Below are 6,041 nucleotides of genomic sequence, written 5' to 3'. Positions count from 1 at the left end.
TGTCCACTGGAAGTGAACGTAAAATCAAACTCTAAGTTTAACTCCGAGTCTCACCCCCGTCGAACAGGATGGTGGGAAGGAGGAACTCGCCGCCCACTTCAGGCTGGTGGAAGAGAGCTGTTGTTCGCTTTTGCTGGTCTTAGAGTTCCAAGTGCGACGCACAACTCTACTAGACAACTTCAGATGGTACAGCAGGGAAGGTATTTCAGAAAGGGACCGTTATTATCAGCAGTGCGGTGAGACGCAAAGGCGTATAGACACTGTCATTATTTTAGACCTAAAACAGGCATATGACAGAGTATGAAGACAAGAATTATTGATGAAATTGGTGTAACTGAAAGCATGCTCATACATGCAATGATGACCAAAGACGGACAGGGCAGTTCACACACCCTACGGATCGGGCATGTCACGCAAAATAAAGTTGGAGCAAGGTTTACCGCAGGGCTCCTCATTATCATGTACGTTGTTCTTAGTCTATATAAACGCTCTTACAGAACGATTGAAGTGCCGATCTGTGCTCTTTTCTGAAGACCTACCAATCTAGCAGCTCTGCAGATCTCACGGCAGAAATCCAACGTGACCTTGTCACTGGTTCATGCTACACTCGAATTCGCATTCTGTAAATAAACTTCTCAAAGATGGTCCAGACCCTATTCAAAAACCCTTAGGTTAATCGATGGGAAAACACTCTAATCAGACCCACCAGCCAGGTACTTGGGAGTTACCCTGAACCCTAAGCTGGTTGTGTCCGAGCATGTGCAAGAAGTACGACAAAGAGCATCGGCAAGATTGAATGTCATAACGCTGATGGCTATGACGAGATCGGGCTCCAAGGCATACATGCCACGGGCGCTTTGAATCTGAGCGGTGATGTCGCAGTTCGAGTAAAGCATCTTAGCACAAGTTAACGCTTCGCAAACGTATCTAGCACGCAAGTCTTTTGCACGCTCTATGCAAAACCAAGCAATACGGCTACTCTGTGGTACATATCCAACAACACCAATAGCGTTGGTGAAATCATGGCGGTTATTCTCCTCGGGCGTTGCGGAGGGAACGAGCCGTTTTGTTAGAGTACAAACGGTTGCAGAACAGCTGCCCACTCAGACGCCTACTCAACGAATGGGTGTGTAATTTATGCATATTGCATTAGGTTTTTCCCAAGAACAAGGCTTTGTCCAGGAAAGAGCTGCTATTGGACTTTCGGGGACTTTCCACCTAGTAACAGCTACCGGAGGTTGTGGAAAGCACTCTCTGACACCAAACCTACTAACCAGAACTGCGAGATAAACCGCTAGCCCATTAACCGACAGATACCATCACGGTATATACGAATGGATCCACGAGAGAAGTCCAAGGCAAAAAAAACCTTAAGAATATGGAGAGTGCAACACGTCTGAGATTTATGAGTGTGAAGTTCATCTCTTGGTGTTTCTTTACTTAGAGTTTATAGCTTATGTAGTACCACTGGCGGATCCAGAACTTTGGAGTGGGGGGGGGGCGATTTTTTTCCAAACCCTAACCCTTACTCTCAGTAAACCCTAACCCTATGCATAAACGTGCGTACAGCATATATATATATATATATATATATATATATATATATATATATATATATATATATATATATATATATATATTCGATTAATGAGAATAAAATAAGACAGTGTTTCTCAATCTTCGGCGAAAAAAAAAACAAAAAAACGAACAGTCATGCTGAGGCCTTTCTCTTGCAAGCTTGGGGGTCTGGGAGAGCGCTGTAAGCTTCCTCAGTGGGAGCCCCGACACCCAAAAGCGTTTTCTTGCATTTTTCACGGCTGAAACGCAATCTCCTGACATCTACAGCTCATTACTTTTTAGTGGGGTTCGGGGCAATGCCCCGACGCCAAAAGCGTTTTCTTGCATTTTTCACGGCTGAAAAGCAATCTCCTGACATCTACAGCTCATTATTTATCAGTGGGATTCGGGGCGAATCCCCGACGCCAAAAGCGTTTACTTGCACTTTTCAATGCAGAAACGCATTCTCCTGACATCTACAGCTCATTATTTGTCAGTGGGGTTCCGGGCGAAGCCCCAACGCCAAAAGCGTTTTCTTGCATTTTTCACTGCAGAAACGCATTCTCCTGACATCTACAGCTCATTATTTGTCAGTGGGGTTCCTGGCGAAGCCCCAACGCCAAAAGCGTTTTCTTGCATTTTTTTTCCCGACATCTACAGCTTATTATTCATCAATGAAGTTCGGGGCGAATCTTCGACGCTAACAGCGTTTACTGGCATTCTTCACTGCAGTAACGCATTCTCCTGACCTACAGCTCATTATTCATTCTATTATAAAGGACCTTTTGAATAATGTGGAAAAATATTCTAATATGAATTTATAGTCCCTTAATACATTGCAAATACAACCGATTTGTTCTTTGAAAAGATAAGATACCCCACATATTTAGATTAAGGCTTTGAGGATCGCAGCCGAAAAAAAAATTCGATTAATAATATTCAATAAAATTCAAGTATAAATTGTGAGTTTTAGTCCCAAATTTATTTGACTAGAAAAATATGAGATAAAGTAAAGGTTGGAAAAGTCTACTAGGAAAAGATTATCTTTCTTTTGAACTCATCTCAACCGTGAATTATAACTTTTTCAAAGCAAAGTCTTTCTTAAAATAGTTATGATAAATTCATGTGAAATTACACAAACTCTGTCTGGAAAGGGGAAGGGGGGTAAAATGAAAACGATTAATCCTCTCTCCTGTTTATAATTTCTGCTAATGATTGCATTTTGCATTAAAGAATAGGGGTGGGGCGACTCGATGTAAGGATTTACTTTATAGCATATATAAATTATATTAGTGACAGATTTTTTTTAATTTTGCAATTTCCTACTATAATACAAAAAGAAAAAGTATTGGTTTGTCCGATGGGGGGAAGGTGATTGCATGTATCGCACTTCCACCTGTTTATATTATATAGATATTCGACTAATTTTGTTCACATTCTATGATTTCTCCATAAAAGTAGGACTGCCCCCTCACACACACAAAGGGTTTAGATGGGAAGGGCAGTAGAGGTATTCGCTCCTCCCCTTCCAATCGGCCAACAGGTAAACGACATAATATAAAGACCGGTAAAAATACCAATAACAAGTTTTAATCAAATAGATATTTAATTGATTCTGTTAGTAAGCTGTGATTTCTACAAATAAATAGGACCGCCCCCCACCACTCGAAAGTTTATGGTTGGGGGGGGGGGCGGATTGATGCCATCGCCCCCTCCCGACCCTACCAAATCGGACAAAATACTAGAAAGGGGGGGGGCGAAATAATCTAAAAATAAGTTGAAATATAAATAATTACTATATATTATTAACATAAGTAATAAATTCGTATACAAATTGTGTGAATTCTATTCTAAAATTCGTCCGCCCCCCCTGGATCCGCCAGTGTGTAGTACAACAGATATTAGAAATCACAAATTAACTCATTGGTTAGCAGACGATGCACATTTATTCATATAACATAACACTTATGTAAATCCAGCCATAGAGGCGCAATAAATGAATAAACAATAGTTTCCAGAATAATTTACAATCCATAATTCCTCAGTCCGAAATGTGAATAAGTCTCACAAATACACTCATTACAAAGCTTAATACAATATCATACGTTCTTCCTCTACAAAGACCAGAAATATTAACTGCCCGTCTGACCACATGGTCAGATTCAGAGCGAGACTCTCACGTGGAAATAATTTACGTGGAAATGAACACGGACTGATGAAATTAAAACTATTCCTTTCATGTACAATGATTCTCAAACAATGCTGTGACAGAGAGGTAGTCAGTTTCCCCTGTGCTAATGAAAATGACAAAATGGTAGGCCCATGCTCAGGCAAAAGCAAAATACGTTTCGGAATGGAAGAAATTTAAAAGTGCTTTATATATAAAATTACTTTATTTAAAACACTTTTATCAGCAGATAAAATTTTGGTTCAACAAATATTATTATGTCTATAATAGCCCCGTTAACATTACTCCCATTCTATGATTATATCCTAGTTGAAATTGTAACATATGTACATTTGCACACTAGCGCGTCAGTGCAACACCGCTTGTGTTTACGTAATAAATGGAGTTCCTAATATGTCTTCCCTCTTAAACACTATCTTCTTATCTTATAGATTACAGACGTTACTTCAAAAAAGAAGATGATTACGTCCTACGCATTTCTAGCTATGCATGTTAATCAATTAGTTTGTTATTTATGTAACACAAATATTCTACATGGTGTCAGACTAAAACTTAAACAGCTGTCCAGACAAAGGTTTTTATTAATCTAATAATGGCTTCTTTTTATTTTGAGCATACAGTTTTGAATTGGAATGCTAAACATCTATATCAAGAGTTTTGAAGGTTTCAAAAGCAGGTGAGCTTTTGTTTCAGAGGACCGTTAGCTGGTGCCGATAGTAAACAAAAAGCCGGATGTCTGGGAATGTGGATAGGTCAACAAGGCCGTGAAGTTTACAAAACTCTAAATATTACTGACAGTGAAGAGGGAGATCCGCAATTGCTTTTAAAGAAAATAGAAGACTACATAAGGCCAAGACAAAATAAAAGAGTGTCTAGATTTAGAGCACATCAGAGAAAGCAGGTAGAAGGAGAAAGTTTTGATAACTTTGTTAAAGACCTAAAGCTTCTCATTATGGACTGTGAGTTTGACAATCTAGATGATATGATTATTGATTTGATCATTAGTGGAGTCATACACGAAAGGGTAAAATTAAGACTACTTGATCAGGGACAGAAGCAAGGCTATAGAAATTGGACAACAATATGAGATGTCGCAAAGCCAAGTGAAAATGTTTAGGGGCCAAGAAGTTCTAGTAATCAAGAGACAGTCACATGATGTACTTAAACAAAAGTCTAATGTTTAAGACAACACAGATAAATTATGTAGTAAATGCGGCAAGAACCACGAAAAGGGAAAATGTCCAGCAATAAGAACCACATGCAATTTCTGCAAGAAGAAAAAACACTGTTTTCAAATGTGCAGAAAAAGAGGCAACGTCAATCTGGTAGAAGATGACAGTCACAGTGATGAAACTATTTTACCTATTAGCAATGCGAGTAGCCAGTCTAAGAAAAGTAAAATTACGAACTTTAATGTCGTTGAAGACAAGTGGACTGTAAAACTAGTAGTAAAAATAACTGTCAGGATATTATTAATAAAATCAGTGGGTTAGAAGATAATGAAGAAATTGAAAATATCTTAACAAGTAAGGAACTAAATGATTGTAATTATACTGTTTATGATATCAGTGAGATAGAAATTGGAGGAGTAATTGAAAATGTCTTAACTACTAAGAAACTTATTGATTGTCAGTTTATTGACAATACTATTATTCAAGTTCTCCTGAGACCATTTCACAGAGTACACAAACCATTAAAGAGATTAAACCTAACAAAAGGAGTTTATCATGTTGGTGGTGGGGGTAAAGTTAAACCAGACCCCAATAGGCTACAAATGTTTTGTACCTAAAACTTCCAAGAAAAAGAAAAAAGAAATCTTGATGTAGTGTTTCCCCTCTCCCTGTTGCTGAGACGGGGATATCGCCGAGGGTCACCTAAGTTCCCGAGTGCAATAGAGAAAATTCAGCATTGTCTGTCTTCATGTATTTTAATTAATTTCTTTTGTACCAAATCTTAATGGCTTGCTGTGTGTTGCACCAAGTAGATGGCTTCCTTCCGATAAAGTGCATAGAGCTGATACATAGAGAGTGGCATTACGTCATCAGTAGCGTGAGTGTCCAACGCCTAGACAAATACCTCTGATACCCAGGAGGATGCACAATCCAGTTTGACCACAGACCATTGTCAACTAGCTGATACACTGTAAGACTAACCTAGCAACTTAGCATAGTTATATTAGTTGTAATTGTTAGAATTCAACTTTTTTTTCCCAATAGGCCTACAATGTGAAAAGCGGTTTTAACTATCAGAGATTGTATCTTGTCGTTCGTATATTATTGCTATACATAGGAGTTGA

The sequence above is a fragment of the Biomphalaria glabrata genome, chromosome 11 (assembly GCF_947242115.1).
Source record: "Biomphalaria glabrata chromosome 11, xgBioGlab47.1, whole genome shotgun sequence".
NCBI lineage: Eukaryota > Metazoa > Mollusca > Gastropoda > Planorbidae > Biomphalaria > Biomphalaria glabrata.
This window is presented reverse-complemented; position numbering follows the sequence as displayed.